Here is an 18033-nt window from a genome sequence, read left to right as displayed (position 1 = left end):
GATTAGGTGTAATTAGTTTAAGTATCTTGTAATTTGTTTATTATATTCTGTAATTTAGTGTGTTTTTTGTACTTTAGCTAATTTAATTTATTTAATTGTTGTTAATTTAGTTAATTTAATTATAGTGTAGTGTTAGGTGTTATTGTAACTTAGAAATAGTGTAAGTATTAAGTGTATAGCCCTGGACTAAATATACTTAGGCCTCTTTTATAATAACCTCCTCCTGGTTACAAGTAGATAGATACAATAAATAAATTAAAAGTGGCGCTAAAAAAGCTTTAAGTATTAAAAATTATGGACGGATTAGACTCCAAGGGTCTGATGCTAAGGGATTATAGTGTGAATGGGACGTCACTTAAAGGCACAATGGGATGTTAGTAGCGATTAATATTCTAATAGTTCTCAAATAAACCACAATATGACGTATATAAAAATATTCACTGTAAATATTTCTCAAATTAATCACAATAAGGAGTATATAAAAAATATATTTACTGATAATACATAAAACATATTAGCATAATAATAAAAATAAACAATTTAGCAATTGATAAATTATTAAAACAGCAACAAATTCTTGCGTATATAAAAAGCCCTGAAATAGGGTGAAACGCGTAGAAAGCTGTGTTAGAAAGCTGTGTTAAGGATTTTTTCCTTTGCTCCCAACTACAAAAATTTTCACTGTTATTTCAAAATTTGTGTTTCTTAAAGGCGCAGTAAAGTTTTTTATATTGCTTGTAAACTTGTTTTAAAGTGTTTTCCAAGCTTGCTAGTCTCATTGCTAGTCTGTTTAAACATGTCTGACACAGAGGAACCTACTTGTTCATTATGTTTGAAAGCCATGGTGGAGCCCCATAGGAGAATGTGTACTAAATGTATTGATTTCACCTTAAACAGTAAAGATCAGTCTTTATCTATGAAAGAATTATCACCAGAGGGTTCTGTCGAGGGGGAAGTTATGCCGACTAACTCTCCCCACGTGTCAGACCCTTCGCCTCCCGCTCAGGGGACGCACGCTAATATGGCGCCAATTACATCAGGGACGCCCATAGCGATTACCTTGCAGGACATGGCTGCAATCATGAATAATACCCTGTCAGAGGTATTATCTAGATTGCCTGAATTAAGAGGCAAGCGCGATAGCTCTGGGGTTAGGAGAGATACAGAGCGCGCAAATGCTGTTAGAGCCATGTCTGATACTGCGTCACAGTATGCAGAATATGAGGACGGAGAGCTTCAGTCTGTGGGTGACATCTCTGACTCGGGGAAACCTGATTCAGAGATTTCTAATTTTAAATTTAAGCTTGAGAACCTCTGTGTATTGCTTGGGGAGGTATTAGCTGCTCTGAATGACTGTAATACAGTTGCAATTCCAGAGAAATTGTGTAGGCTGGATAGATACTATGCGGTGCCGGTGTGTACTGACGTTTTTCCTATACCTAAAAGGCTTACAGAAATTATTAGCAAGGAGTGGGATAGACCCGGTGTGCCCTTTTCCCCACCTCCTATATTTAGAAAAATGTTTCCAATAGACGCCACTACACGGGACTTATGGCAGATGGTCCCTAAGGTGGAGGGAGCAGTTTCTACACTAACGGCTAAGAATTCCGGATTCGCCATCCAGGCGCGTAGGGCGCTATGGCTTAAATCCTGGTCAGCTGACGTGACTTCAAAGTCTAAACTACTCAACATTCCTTTCAAGGGGCAGACCTTATTCGGGCCTGGCTTGAAGGAAATTATTGCTGACATTACTGGAGGCAAGGGTCATACCCTTCCTCAGGACAGGGCCAAATCAAAGGCCAAACAGTCTAATTTTCGTGCCTTTCGAAAATTTCAAGGCAGGAGCAGCATCAACTTCCTCCGCTTCAAAACAAGAGGGAACTGTTGCTCATTCCAGACAGGCCTGGAAACCTAACCAGTCCTGGAACAAGGGCAAGCAGGCCAGAAAGCCTGCTGCTGCCCCCAAGACAGCATGAAGGAACGGCCCCCTATCCGGAAACGGATCTAGTGGGGGGCAGACTTTCTCTCTTCGCCCAGGCGTGGGCAAGAGATGTTCAGGATCCCTGGGCGTTGGAGATCATATCTCAGGGATATCTTCTGGACTTCAAAGCTTCTCCTCCACAAGGGAGATTTCATCTTTCAAGGTTATCAGCAAACCATATAAAGAAAGAGGCATTCCTAAGTTGTGTGCAAGACCTCCTAGTAATGGGAGTGATCCATCCAGTTCCGTGGACGGAACAAGGACAGGGATTTTATTCAAATCTGTTTGTGGTTCCCAAGAAAGAGGGAACCTTCAGACCAATCTTGGATCTAAAGATCTTAAACAAATTGCTCAGAGTTCCATTATTCAAAATGGAAACTATTCGGCCCATCCTACCCATGATCCAAGAGGGTCAGTACATGACCACAGTGGACTTAAAGGATGCCTACCTTCACATACCGATTCACAAAGATCATCATCGGTTCCTAAGGTTTGCCTTTCTAGACAGGCATTACCAATTTGTAGCTCTTCCCTTCGGGTTGGCCACTGCCCCGAGAATTTTTACAAAGGTTCTGGGCTCACTTCTGGCAGTTCTAAGACCGCGAGGCATAGCGGTGGCTCCGTATCTAGATGACATCCTGATACAGGTGTCAAGCTTTCAAATTGCCAAGTCTCATACAGAGATAGTTCTGGCATTTCTGAGGTCGCATGGGTGGAAAGTGAACGTGGAAAAGAGTTCTCTATCACCACTCACAAGAGTCTCCTTCCTAGGGACTCTTATAGATTCTGTAGAGATGAAAATTTACCTGACAGAGTCCAGGTTATCAAAACTTCTAAATGCTTGCCGTGTCCTTCATTCCATTCCACGCCCATCAGTGGCTCAGTGCATGGAAGTAATTGGCTTAATGGTAGCGGCAATGGACATAGTGCCATTTGCGCGCCTGCATCTCAGACCGCTGCAATTATGCATGCTAAGTCAGTGGAATGGGGATTACTCAGATTTGTCCCCTCTACTAAATCTGGATCAAGAGACCAGAGATTCTCTTCTCTGGTGGCTTTCTCGGGTCCATCTGTCCAAGGGTATGACCTTTCGCAGGCCAGATTGGACGATTGTAACAACAGATGCCAGCCTTCTAGGTTGGGGCGCAGTCTGGAACTCCCTGAAGGCTCAGGGATCGTGGACTCAGGAGGAGAAACTCCTCCCAATAAATATTCTGGAGTTAAGAGCAATATTCAATGCTCTTCTAGCTTGGCCTCAGTTAGCAACACTGAGGTTCATCAGATTTCAGTCGGACAACATCACGACTGTGGCTTACATCAACCATCAAGGGGGAACCAGGAGTTCCCTAGCGATGTTAGAAGTCTCAAAGATAATTCGCTGGGCAGAGTCTCACTCTTGCCACCTGTCAGCGATCCACATCCCAGGCGTAGAGAACTGGGAGGCGGATTTTCTAAGTCGTCAGACTTTTCATCCGGGGGAGTGGGAACTCCATCCGGAGGTGTTTGCTCAACTGGTCCATCGTTGGGGCAAACCAGAACTGGATCTCATGGCGTCTCGCCAGAACGCCAAGCTTCCTTGTTACGGATCCAGGTCCAGGGACCCGGGAGCAACGCTGATAGATGCTCTAGCAGCTCCTTGGTTCTTCAACCTGGCCTATGTGTTTCCACCGTTTCCTCTGCTCCCTCGACTGATTGCCAAAATCAAACAGGAGAGAGCATCGGTGATTCTGATAGCGCCTGCGTGGCCACGCAGGACCTGGTATGCAGACCTAGTGGACATGTCATCTCTTCCACCATGGACTCTGCCTCTGAGGCAGGACCTTCTAATACAAGGTCCTTTCAATCATCCAAATCTAATTTCTCTGAGACTGACTGCATGGAGATTGAACGCTTGATTTTATCAAGGCGTGGCTTCTCCGAGTCAGTCATTGATACCTTAATACAGGCTCGGAAGCCTGTCACCAGGAAAATCTACCATAAGATATGGCGTAAATATCTTTATTGGTGTGAATCCAAGAGTTACTCATGGAGTAAGGTTAGGATTCCTAGGATATTGTCCTTTCTCCAAGAGGGTTTGGACAAAGGCTTATCAGCTAGTTCTTTAAAAGGACAGATCTCTGCTCTGCTGGAGCTTAAACTTGGTTCTTAAAGTTCTTCAGGGAGTTCCGTTTAAACCCCTTCATTCCATTGATATTAAACTTTTATCTTGGAAAGTTCTGTTTTTGATGGCTATTTCCTCGGCTCGAAGAGTCTCTGAGTTATCTGCCTTACATTGTGATTCTCCTTATCTGATTTTTCATTCAGACAAGGTAGTTCTGCGTACCAAACCTGGGTTTTTACCTAAGGTGGTTTCTAACAGGAATATCAATCAAGAGATTGTTGTTCCATCATTGTGTCCTAATCCTTCTTCAAAGAAGGAACGTCTGTTGCATAATCTGGACGTAGTCCGTGCCTTGAAGTTTTACTTACAGGCTACTAAAGATTTTCGTCAAACATCTGCCCTGTTTGTCGTTTACTTTGGACAGAGGAGAGGTCAAAAAGCTTCGGCAACCTCTCTCTCCTTTTGGCTTCGGAGCATAATACGCTTAGCCTATGAGACTGCTGGACAGCAGCCCCCTGAAAGGATTACAGCTCATTCTACTAGAGCTGTGGCTTCCACCTGGGCCTTTAAAAATGAGGCCTCTGTTGAACAGATTTGCAAGGCTGCGACTTGGTCTTCGCTTCACACCTTTTCAAAATTTTACAAATTTGACACTTTTGCTTCTTCGGAGGCTGTTTTTGGGAGAAAGATTCTACAGGCAGTGGTTCCTTCCGTTTTAGTTCCTGCCTTGTCCCTCCCATCATCCGTGTACTTTAGCTTTGGTATTGGTATCCCACAAGTAATGGATGATCCGTGGACTGGATACACTTAACAAGAGAAAACATAATTTATGCTTACCTGATAAATTTATTTCTCTTGTAGTGTATCCAGTCCACGGCCCGCCCTGTCCTTTTAAGGCAGGTCTAAATTTTAATTAAACTACAGTCACCACTGCACCCTATGGTTTCTCCTTTCTCGTCTTGTTTTGGTCGAATGACTGGATATGGCAGTGAGGGGAGGAGCTATATAGCAGCTCTGCTGTGGGTGATCCTCTTGCAACTTCCTGTTGGGAAGGAGAATATCCCACAAGTAATGGATGATCCGTGGACTGGATACACTACAAGAGAAATAAATTTATCAGGTAAGCATAAATTATGTTTTTATATAGGGGTACCCTTGCCTTCCTATTGGCTGATTTGAATCTTCAAATTTAAACCAGCCAATAGAATGCAAGCTTTTTTCTTTACTTTTATTGGCTGATTTGAATTTGAAGATTCAAATCAGACAATAGGAATGCAAGGGTACCCCTTTTTAAAAGGGCTACCTCACATTCACTCTTCAGTGTGCCACTGGAGACTGCATGAAGAGGACCACTGATGTTGTTGCCGCCGCCACCACCGGGATGAAGTTAGAAGATGGACCTCCGCCTGGATGTAGATGGATGATGATGCAGTGCCACAATGAAGATGGAGCGCCACCCATCATCATTGGTGAGTACCAACTTTGGGGTTAGTGTAAGTTTCTTTTTATTTTTTGGGGTGTTTTTTTTTATAGATTAGGGTTTTTATTTTTTTGAGCATCAAAAGAGCTGAATGCCATTCCAAATGCCCTTTTCAGGGCAATGGTTAATTTAGTTTTTTTTATGTTGGGGGTGTTGGGAACGTGGGGGTGTTGTAATGTTAAAGGGGTTAGTGTTTGTTTGTTTTATCAAAAGAGTTGTTTGCTTTAGGGCAATGCCCTACAAAAGGTCCTTTTAAGGGCTATTGGTAGTTTATTTTTAGAATATTTTTTTTATTTTGGTGGTGTTTTTTTAAGGGTATTAGAATAGGATTTTTTATATTTTTTTTGTAAATGTAGACTTTATTATTTTCTGTAATGTTAGGTTTTCTATATCTTGTAATGTAAGGATTTTTTTTATTTTTTGTAATAGTTTATTTTTTATTTTTCTGTAATGGTATTTTTTCTGTAATGTTGGGTGATGGTTTAGGGGTTAATAGTATTATTTAGGTATTTTGTGATGTGGTTGGATGGCGGTTTAGGGGTTAGTAGTTCTATTTAGTGTTTGTGATATGGGGGGTGGCGGTTTAGGGGTTAATAACTTTAATTAGTGTTTGATGTGGGGGGATTGGGGTTTAGGGGTTAACAGTATTATTTAGGTACTTTGTGATGTCGTTGGATGACGGTTTAGGGGTTAACAGTTAATTAAGGTACTTTGTGATGTGTGGGTATGGCAGTTTAGGGGTTAATAGTTTTATTTAGTGTTTGTGATGTGGGGGGGGTGGCGGTTTAGGGGTTAATGGCTTTAATTAGGTGTTTGCAAAATGGCAGGATGGTAAATTAGAGGTTATTAGGGTAGGGGTTTACGGTATGGTGTTTTGGGGGGGTTCACTTTTTTGTCTCCATTGATTCCTATGGGGGAATGCATGCACACAGGCACTAAAACTCTGCTTAAGATTTGTATGCTTTTTCGGGTTACCAATAGGTAAAAATACGTTTTTTTTCAACATGTGATACCAGCGGAACCCGACAAGCGCAAAAGCCTAACGCTAGTTATGTTTTCACTAACAAAAAAAAGATATTTACTGCGACACTTGTAAACTAGCCCATCATTTTTTTCTTTCATGATTAACATAATACATGCAATGCATTTTTATGTACTATAATCTAATTTGCAACATTCTCTTGGTATCCTTTGTTGAAAAGCATACCTAGGTAGGTTCAGAAGCAGCAATGTACTGCTGGGAGTTAGCTGGTGATTGGTGGCTGCACATATATGCCTCTTGTCATTTGTTCACCAGATGTTTTCACCAACCTTCTAGTAGGGCATTGCAGCTCCTTCAACAAAGTATACCATGAGAATAAAGCTAATCTAATATGCATAGAAAAGAACACAGTTTAAAAACTTTTTTTTACCTTTAAAAGTGTAAGTTAAAGTTTTTTATTTGTAAAATAATAGGAAGTGCACAACACGTCTGTGTTGTAGGGGCTCACTGATCGATAAGGAACACTCTCACAAATAGGCCGTGGCGAGCATACAACATGTTTTTCAGTACATGAATATCCATTAAACACAGACACGGGCAGGAAACAGATAATCTTTTCTGCTTTTATAAAATGTTTGTTGTCCCCTCTTTAGTAATAAAATAATGTTTGTGATAGAACTGTGTGTAAAACGTAAAGGGATATGAAACCCCAAATTTCTCTTTTGTGATTTAGACAGAGCATACAATTTTCCAATTTACTTCTATTATCATATTTGCTTCATTCTAGCATTATTCTTTGTTGAAGGAGCAGCAATGCACTCCTGGGAACTAGCTGAACACAATGATGATCCAATGATAGGAGGCATATACTGTATGTGCAGACATCAAAAGATACCAACAGAACAAAGCAAATTAGAAAATAGAAGTAAATTGGAAATATATTTAAAATTGCATGCTGTATCCTAATTATGAAAGTTTAATTTTGTCTTTACTGTCCCTTTAAAGTAGAATATTTTAAAAGCACCCATTATTGTGGGCACATATTCTAAACCTGCTAGAGTTTTCATATTCTAAACCTGCTAGAGTTTATTATGAATTTGTTTACTGTTTTAGTATCTGTTATTGGGCATGATTACAAGTGATGCACAACGGACATTGAGTTAGTGCAACAGTTATTTCGCAATCCATTTTTCTTCCACTGATATTACAAGTCGGAAGAATACGCCATTGCGCTAACGCAATAGTCTGTTCCACATCAGTCGTTACTGTGATCTAAGAGCTGTGGTTAACTGTTTTCTGAAAATAAAAAGTTGCACAAAACACATCAAAAATACATTACAAACTACAGTTACAGTCACATTAACACCATCTATTTAAAAATATTCAAAAAAAATATTGCTCACAAAAGTTATAAAGAAAGGAGATCTTGGGTGTTAGAAAAAGGAAACTACCAAATGAGACACAATCATACATATACATTGCTAAATATGTAATTGTATGTATGTATGTGTGTGTATATATATATATATATTTCTATATATGTGTACATATATAATAATATATTTATATGTGTAAATATGTATTTACACTCATAGATATACACATATAAAAACATTAATATATATGTACACACACACACACATATATATATATATATGTGTGTGTGTGTGTGTGTGTGTGTAAATAAGAGCCCTTTTCCATTAAGTAGATGAAAACATGATAACATATTCATGCAATATTCATATTAAATAAAGATTTTAACATGTATTAACTGTAAATAATATCTATTTGCTAATGCGAATATGCTAAGTTGTTTTCGCAATGGGTGTTTTTTTCATTTTTTTTTCTTTATTGACTTCTATGGGGAATGCAAAAATGCGATCGTGTTTGCGCAATAGTTGGGTGTTAGGTTTTGTTTCCATTTTACTTTCTCCATTGATTTCTATGCAAGCAAAAACTCTGCAAGTGAATTTTACGATTCTCTGGCTAGCGCTAGCGAAAAAAGAGATATTTTTCAACTTGTAATACGAGCGGATTCGAGAATCACAAAATGCATTTCGCATGTGGATTTTTTTGCTAACGGGAAAATTAGATTTGCGGCAAGACTTGTAATCTCGGCCATTACATTTTCTGTATTATTTTTAGTGGGATTGGTTACATTCTTTAACGACCAAGGACGTACAAGGTACGTCCTACAAAAAATGATTGTTAACGACCAAGGAGGTACCTTGTATGTCCTCAAGTAATCTGAGTGCTGGAAGCCGCTCTAACAGTATTGCAGCGATGCTTCTATGTTGAGGCATCCTGCAACTCTGTTCTCGACTGCCGGGCCCCGGATTGATCACTCCCCACGAGTGATCACTTCCGGTTTCACTCCACGTAGAGCCCAGGAGTCTAGCAGAGCATTGGAAGCGATCGGACAGGCTTCCGATGCTCTGCTTTTGTTCTGAGTGCCTCGGTGGGTCGAGGCACTCAGTAAGTAGTAAAATAATAAAAAAAAATATATATATTTTTTTTTAAATATAAAAGCCCCATATAAAAACCCCACCCCCATGTGGCTTCAAAGATGGCGAAGCCCAGTGCATCATGAGGCTTCTGGGGGTGTCCCAAGCCTGCCTCATCATAGGGGTTGGACTGTAAGATAGGGTCATCCAATCTGAGCTTGCCCCTATAATTTAATTTTTAGAAAAAAATATCCCATTTGTCTGATCATGTCAATATTTATAAATATTGACTCTGACCAGTGTGGATCTCCCTCTCCTAACTTGCGTTTTTGTGGGGGAGAGAGAGATCTGTGTTTAGGAGAGAGAGATTTAGCTAATATATTTGTTAAAAATTGTGAGACCCAAAGGTTCTTTTCAGAGTCATTAACCCCTAGCTTGCCAGTTATCACTATAAATCACTGGCAGTAGCACAGCAGCACTTGTTTGCTCTCTGTGCATTTTTATAGGGGTTCATTTTTTTTAAGTATTTTTTTTGTGAGACCCAAAGGCTCTGTTCAGACCCATTTAGTTAGTTTTAATTAATTTTGGTAAAAATTGTGAGACTCAAAGGTTCTTTTCAGAGCCATTAACCCCTAGCTTGCCAGTGATCACTATAAATCACTGGCAGTAGCACAGCTGCACTTGTTTGCTGTAATTTTTTTTTTGTTGTTATTTTTTTGTGAGATGCAAAGGCTCTTTTCAGAGCCATTTAGTTAATTAAAATAAAAATTTTGTGTTTATTTTTTTTTTTTAGTATTTTTTTTTTCGGTGACAGATAAAAATAAATAATGGCACAGAGAATTTATAGTGCTGAGGAGGCGTATGCCATCCTTGCGTCAGAGTCAGACGCCTCTATAGTCGAAAAAGTCCAGCAGAAAAGCAGTATAATAAAAAAGAGACTTTATTCAACAGAATAGCAAAACGTACAAACATGGACAAATCGGCTGATGCGTTTCGCACCTCCTAGTGGCGCTTCCTCATAGACTGAGGATAGTACACATATGACCTTCTTATATACTAGTCATAGATGATCACATATTAACTATTTAATGTCAAAACTTCATTACAACAAGAACATTAAAAGAATATATTTGAAATAAAATATGCCACAGTTATTAATATGTTCTCAATATGCAGAATGACAAATTAATGGTTAAAGTATACTTATATTTATAGCTTTGCTTAATAATACACAATTGATCAACTATGCAATTAAACCACATATAGCAGAAATACACTACACTGCCTAGAATGTGTGTTTATATGTATATCATCATGCGGCAAAGACCAGGTATTAGTACCACACAATATATGAAAACCTATAAGAAATCTGGTACAATAAAATAAGGTTTAAATAAGTCATATACTGCATCATAATATCACAAGGCAAAAAATATATAAAAAATAATAATAATAAATAAACAAAATGAAAGTGTTCTCGCTACTGTTATCATAACCAATTAAGCAGGAAGTAAACAATATTAGTCCATGACTTTACATTCCCCATACAACACTTAATGGATACATGACCCATAGTGTTAATACATTGACATAATTTATATGAAGAAACTTGATGAACCAAGCATATGCAAATTTGTACACCCATGTACATGAATATGTACATGTACGCATATATGTACATGGCATTTTCTCAAAAACATGCCTCTGATTAAATCAGAAGCATGTGGACTACTATGTAAATTGAATATACACAAAAATATTTTAAACAAAATAACTAATATCCCATTCTAAATTTAGGCCATTGGGAACTCTAGTTTTGAGTCGGTATATCCAATAATATTCCTTTTTACCCAGTATCTTGTATTTATTTCCACCTCAAGGTGGAATTTTTGCCACATCAATGATTTTTACAGAAAAGTCACCAATACTAGTAAAATGTGTGAGGTTAAAGTGTCTCGCCACTGTTGAATCTTTGCAGTAGTTTTTTACATCGTTGACATGTTCCCTTACCCTCACATTGACCTCTCTTGTCATTTTCCCAACATATTGGACATGGCAAATGTTACACTCTAACAAATAGACTACAAATGTAGTCTTACAATTGGCATAAAAACCTATTTCATAAGTTGTTTCATCAGCAAATTATCTAAATGTCATGTTCCCTCTCCTTCTCAACCAATTATCACCCCTGGTACCCATTATATTTAGAACCATGCTAGGAGCTAACCTAGATGCCAGGGTTAATGGGGTTTTTTTTGTACAAATTTGCATTTTTCAATGTGACTGTAATATATTGTCACCCCCAAGTATTGGCAAGTTTTTCTTGAGAATCTTAACTATCTGTGGAAATTGATTAGTGAATTCAGTCGTAAATACAATGCTATCACTAAAATAACTAGGAGTACTAATTTAAGCCTTTTTTCTTTTTAACATGGTGCTGATTTCCAACTTAGTTTTTTCTAATTTTATTGGATCATAACCCCTGGGAATCAATCTTTTAGTGAGTTCATCTGCCTGATGCAAGTATATCAAGTCATCATTGGTATTACGCCTCAATCTGATATACTGACCTCCTGGTATGGCACGGATAAGGTGAGGAGGATGAGATTGCTCGCATAAAGAATAGTGTTCCCAGCTGTGGGTTTTCTAAAAGTTGTTGACACTATTTTTCTATATACATCATCACCTTCCAGTGTCACATCCAGGAAGTCAGTTTGTTTGGGATCATGCCCTCCAACAAATTAACACATGTAATTTCCATTTAGGTAAGCAATAAACAATTCAAATCCAACTTCATCTAGAGGCTCATCTATGATCATAATAAGATCATCAATAAATCTCTTATAATAAAGAATCTTATCTGTATATTCTCTGTACTCATTGTTGTACATATACTTCATTTCCCAGAATCCTACATACAAATTGGCAAAACAAGGGGCGAATTTCACCCACATCGCCGTTCCGCAACATTGAAGATAACATGTATCATTATATGTTAGGAAACTATGGGTTAGTACAAATTTTAAGATAGAACAGATATATGCCTTGACATTGCCCTCATATGCCGAGAACTTATCCAAAAAATATCTTACAGCTTTTCTGCCCAAAGCATGAGGAATACTGGTATTTAGAGAAGTAATATCCACTACTACCCAGGAATAATTTTTCTTCCACTCTTGATCCCTCAAACTTTCAAGGAGATGAGACGAATCTCTAAAATAGCTATATAATCCTTTCACTATTGGCTGAAGGATAGAATCCAATCGCTCAGATAGGGGTTCGAGTAAGGACCCAATGCCTGATACAATGGGCCTCCCTGGCAGCCGGTTAGGATTCTTGTGAACCTTTGGCAAATAGTGAAATAAAGGCACAATGGCAAATTCTGGTATAAAAAAATGTTAGATCCTCCTGTTTAAGCACAAGTAAATACCATCATCAAGTAATGTTAACAGTTGCCTTTTAAACACTAATGTGGGATTACTACTGAGAAGTCTGTATGTGGAAGAATCACTGAGTTTACGTAGTGCCTCTTCAAAATAATCACTATTATTCAAAATAACGATGTTCCCTCCTTTGTCGGAGTTCCTAATAACTATGTCATGATTATTTTGTAAGGACTCCAGCGCCAATTTTTCAGATTTTTTCAAATTATTTCTCACAGTTTTTTTGGAGGATTCCACATTTAGGATATCCCTCTCAACAGATTTTTGGAAGCTATTAATAGCAGCTCCCCTAAACTGTATAGGGAAAAATTCTGACCCACTTTTCTTAGGTCCCAAGGGATGAGACCGTTCACATATTTATTGCTTTGCTTTATACTACACAATTTATCAACTATGCACTTAAACCACATATAGCAGGAATACACTACACTGCCTATAATGTGTGTGTATATGTATATCATCATGCGGCAAAGACCAGGTATTAGTACCACACAATATATGAAAAACCATAAGACTTTAATGTCATTAATCTGTCCACCTGTTCATTGAGTGAGGATCAAACAAATTTGTTAAGCAGAGGTTTGGGCTTTGCCCCAACAATAGATTTCTCTCCTTTCAACACCCTGCTGGATATTAACAGGTTCGTTCGAAAGCTCACTTTAAAAAGTTTTTTTTCCACTGCAACCAGATACTGATGATAATAGAGTTAATCTTTATGTTGATCAATCCCCAATACAACAAGAAATCTCATTTCAGGATGCATGTATATTGGGTACTATGATTGACTTACGGGAAGGGCATGACACGTTATGTGAACGGTCTCATCCCTTGGGACCTAAAAAAAGTGGGTCAGAATTTTTCCCTATACAGTTTAGGGAAGCTGCTATTAATAGCTTCCAAAAATCTGTTGAGAGGGATATTCTAAATTTGGCATCCTCCAAAAAACCAGTGAGAAATAATTTGAAAAAAATCAGAAAAAAAAATAATCATGACATAGTTATAAGGAACTCCGACAAAGGAAGGAACATCTGTTATTTTGATTAAAAGTGATTATTTTGAAGAGGCACTACGTAAACTCAGTGATTAACAACTGTTAACATTACTTGATGATGGTATTTACTTAGGAGTGTTTAAACAGGAGGATCTAAAAAAAATTTGATACCAGAATTTCACATTGTGCCTTTATTTCACTATTTGCCAAAGGTTCACAAGAATCCTAAATGGCCACCAGGGAGGCCCAATGTATCGGGCATTGGGTCCTTACTCAAACCCCTATCTGAGTGGTTGGATTCTATCCTTCAGCCAATAGTGAAAGGATTATATAGCTATCTTAGGGATTTGTCTCATCTCCTTGAAAGTTTGAGGGATCAAGAGTGGAAGGAAAATTATTCCTGGGTAGTAGGGGATATTGCTTCTCTATATACCTGTATTCCTCATGCTTTGGGCATAAAAGCTGTAAGATATTTTTTGGATAAGTTCTCAGCATATGAGGAAAATGTCAAGGCATATATCTGTTCTATCTTAGAATTTGTACTAACCCATAATTTCCTAACATTTAATGATACATTTTATCTTCAATGTTGTGGAATGGCGATGGGGGCGAAATTCGCCCCTTGTTTCGCCAATTTGTATGTAGGATTCTGGGAAATGAAGTATATGTACAACAATGAGTACAGAGAATATACAGATAAGATTCTTTATTATAAGAGGTTCATTGATGATCTGCTCTACAAATAACCGATAATAATAATAATAATAATAATAATATTATGATCATAGATGAGCCTCTAGATGAAGTTGGATTTGAATTGTTTCTTGCTTTCCTAAATGGAAATGACATGTGTTTGAAATTTGTTGGAGTACATGATCCCAAACAAACTGACTTCTTGGATGTGACACTGGAAGGTGATGTTGTAAATAGAAAAAGAGTGTCAAAAACTTTTAGAAAATCCACAGCGGGGAACACTATTCTTCATGCGAGCTCATGTCATCCTCCTCACCTTATCAGTGCCATACCAAGAGGTCAGTATATCAGATTGAGGCGTAATACCAATGATGACTTGATATACTTGCAGCAGGCAGATGAACTCACTAAAAGATTGATTACCAGGGGTTATGATCCAATAAAATTAGAAAAAACTAAGTTGGAAATCAGCACCATGGTAAAAAGAAAAAAGGATGAAAGTAGTACTCCTAGTTATTTTAGTGATAGCATTGTATTAACGACTGAATACACTAATCAATAGTTAAGATTCTCAAGAAAAACTTGCCAATACTTGGGAGTGACAATATATTACAAAGTCACATTGAAAAATGCAAATTTGTACCAAAAAAACATTAACCCTGGCATCTAGGTTAGCTCCTAGCATGGTTCCAAATATAATGGGTACCAGGGGTGATAAATGGTTGAGAAGGAGTAATGTGTAGTAAGAACATGCTTAACATATAGCATGGTGGATGTAACTAACTTATGAAATTGTTTTTTATGCCAATTGTAAGACTACATTTGTAGTCTATTTGTTACATTTTGAGTGTAACATTTGCCATGTCCAATATGTTGGAAAAAATGACAAAAGAGATCAATGTGAGGGTAAGGGAACATGTCAACGATGTTAAAAACTACGGCAAAGATTCAACAGTGGCGAGACACTTTAACCTCACACATTTTACTAGTATTGGTGACTTCTCTGTAAAAATCATTGATGTGGCGAAAATTCCACCTAGAGGTGGAAATAAATACAAGATACTGGGAAAAAAGGAATTGTATTGGATATACCGACTAAAAACTAGAGTTCCCAATGGCCTAAATTTAGAATGGGATATTATTTTGTTTAAAATATTTTTGTGTATATTCAATTTACATAGTAGTCCACATGCTTCTGATTTAATCAGAGGCATGTTTTTGAGAAAATGCCATGTACTTATATGCGTACATGTACATATTCATGTACATGGGTGTACAATTATGCATATGCTTGGTTCATCAAGTTTCTTCATATAAATGATGTCAATGTATTAACACTATGGGTCATGTATCCATTAAGTGTTGTATGGGGAATGTAAAGTCATGAGTTAATATTGTTTACCTCGTGCTTAATTGGTTATGATAACAGTAGCGAGAACACTTTCATTTTGTTTATTAATTATTATTTTTTTATATATTTTTTGCCTTGTGATTTTATGATGCAGTATATGACTTATTTGAACCTTATTTTATTGTACCAGGTTTCTTATGGTTTTTCATATATTGTGTGGTACTAATACCTGGTCTTTGCCGCATGATGATTTACATATACACACACATTCTAGGCAGTGTAGTGTATTCCTGCTACATGTGGTTTAATTGCATAGTTAATAAATTGTGTAGTATAAAGCAAAGCTATAAATATAAGTATACTTTAACCATTAATTTGTCATTCTGCATATTGAGAACATATTAACGGTGGCATATTTTATTTCAAATATATTCTTTTAATGTTCTTGTTGTAATGAAGTTTTTACATTAAATAGTTAATATGTGATCATCTATGACTAGTATATAAGAAGGTCATATGTGTACTATCCTCAGTCTATGAGGAAGCGCCACTAGGGGGTGCGAAACGTGTCAGACGATTTGTCCATGTTTGTACGTTTTGACATTCTGTTGTATAAAATCTCTTTTTTATTATACTGCTGTGCTGCTGACCTTTGTCGACTTTGGATTTGCTTCTGCAGTTGGTTCACTGCATCCCTGGCATTGTACCCTGCCTCTGTGTTCGGAGATCGTAGCTGCTGTATATGCCGTCTCGCTTGTTGACGGTCGCGGTGGCGTCTGACATCATCACCTCGAGCCCTGCATCGGGTGCCAACGGGTGGGTTTGGAGTGGCCGCTTCTACTATTGCCCTTATCAGACGCCTCTATGTCTGACTCAGACCCCAATTTTGACCCTGCCATATGCTCAGATACATCATTAGATACAGTCTCAACTGATAGTGATGTATCTGTGGCTGTTAGCCCCCCTGCCACAAGGAGACGTGTTGCTCCAGCTGGCATTGCTGCTGAGGAGTGGGTAGTGCCTCATCACCAGAGGCCAGAAATACCACCCTTCACTGCAAATCCTGGCATCAATAAAGATGTTGCAGGATTTAGCCCCAACAGTTTATGGAGGTGTTTCTGGGGGATGATGTATTGGGGAACATTGTCGCCCAAACTAATTTATATGCCCATCAGTTCCATGCTGCAAAGCCTGACTCATATTTGGCAAAGCAGCAATGGGCCCCCATTGATATGCCAGAATTTAAAAAATTCTGGGCATTGACTATGCTGATGGCCATCATAAAGAAATCCTCAATTCGCTCTTACTGGAGCAGTAGCCCCATCTGTCCAACCTCTGGGACCTGATATTAGCCTATTGCTTTGATACAGTAGCTTGCGGTACAATTAGAAAGAACTGTGCAGGTTTCCCAGGTCAACTTGCACGCACCCGGCTATGAAGGGGGGACCTGAGAGCACAATGAAGCCAGTGTGCATCAAGGCTTATAACCGGCATATGGCTGGGGTTGATCTGGCAGATCAGCTGCTGCAGCCCTACCTAATTATTTGGAAGACAAGGGCCTGGTACAAAAAGTTTGCAATTTACTTAATGCAGATTGCAACCCACAACGCTTTTTTGTTGTTCAAAACAGCAAACCTCGGAATGAAACTGACTTTTTTACAGTTTCAGCTCCAGATCATTTCTGGGATTTTGTACCAAGATGCACCTGCTCCCTGGGCGGTGATGGGAGAGAGCATAGTTGGGGCTACCCATTTTATTTTTAAAATCCCCTCTACTGTGGCAAAGCAAAAACCTAAAAAAAAATGCAGAGTCTTTACCATGAGGGGGCAGAGAAAGGACACCATATATTACTCTCCTGATTGCCCTGGACAGCCTGGACTCTGCATTGGGGACTGTTTCAAGCAGTATCATACAATGGTCCAATTTTTTTTTTTATTTTTTTTTCCGTTATTTTATTTTTTTATTTTTTTTGGTTATGTTCACTGTTTTTTTGTTTTTTTTTTACTTTTACTGTGCCAGATTTTTACATTTCACTACTCTATTTTTAGTTTTAAAACTGGTGCTGTATTTTACCAAAACCCCTGTCAAACCTATGCATGGGTGTACTCAGGGGGCCTTGCAGAAAAGAACTTGGAGTGTTCTTTTGCAATAACTTACAACAGGCTCTCCTAAATCATAGTCAAAAAGCAGTGTGTGTGTGTGTGAAAATGAAAAAATTACCACCATACACTTTCTCCAATATTTTTGGCTAAAACGGTTGCATCAAAGGCATCAAAGCACACCATATAAATACCTTGGGGTGTCAACATTTCAAATATATATATATACTTTCATGGCAATAAATAAAACTGGGGTATGCAATAGGCCCCAAACTAAAGATAGGCCTATCAGAAGAAATACTCTCACTTTAAACTAAAATTACAAGTCAAAAAATTGTAACAGAACCTTCCCAAAATCCTGGCAAACCTATGCATGGGGGGCATAGGTGTACTCAGAAGGTCTTGCAGAAAACAACCTGGAGTGTTTTTTTGCAATTACTTACAACAGGCTCTCCTAAATCCTAGTCA

The sequence above is a fragment of the Bombina bombina genome, chromosome 9 (genome assembly GCF_027579735.1).
Source record: "Bombina bombina isolate aBomBom1 chromosome 9, aBomBom1.pri, whole genome shotgun sequence".
NCBI classification, from domain to species: domain Eukaryota; kingdom Metazoa; phylum Chordata; class Amphibia; order Anura; family Bombinatoridae; genus Bombina; species Bombina bombina.
Note: the sequence above shows the minus strand (reverse complement) of the source record.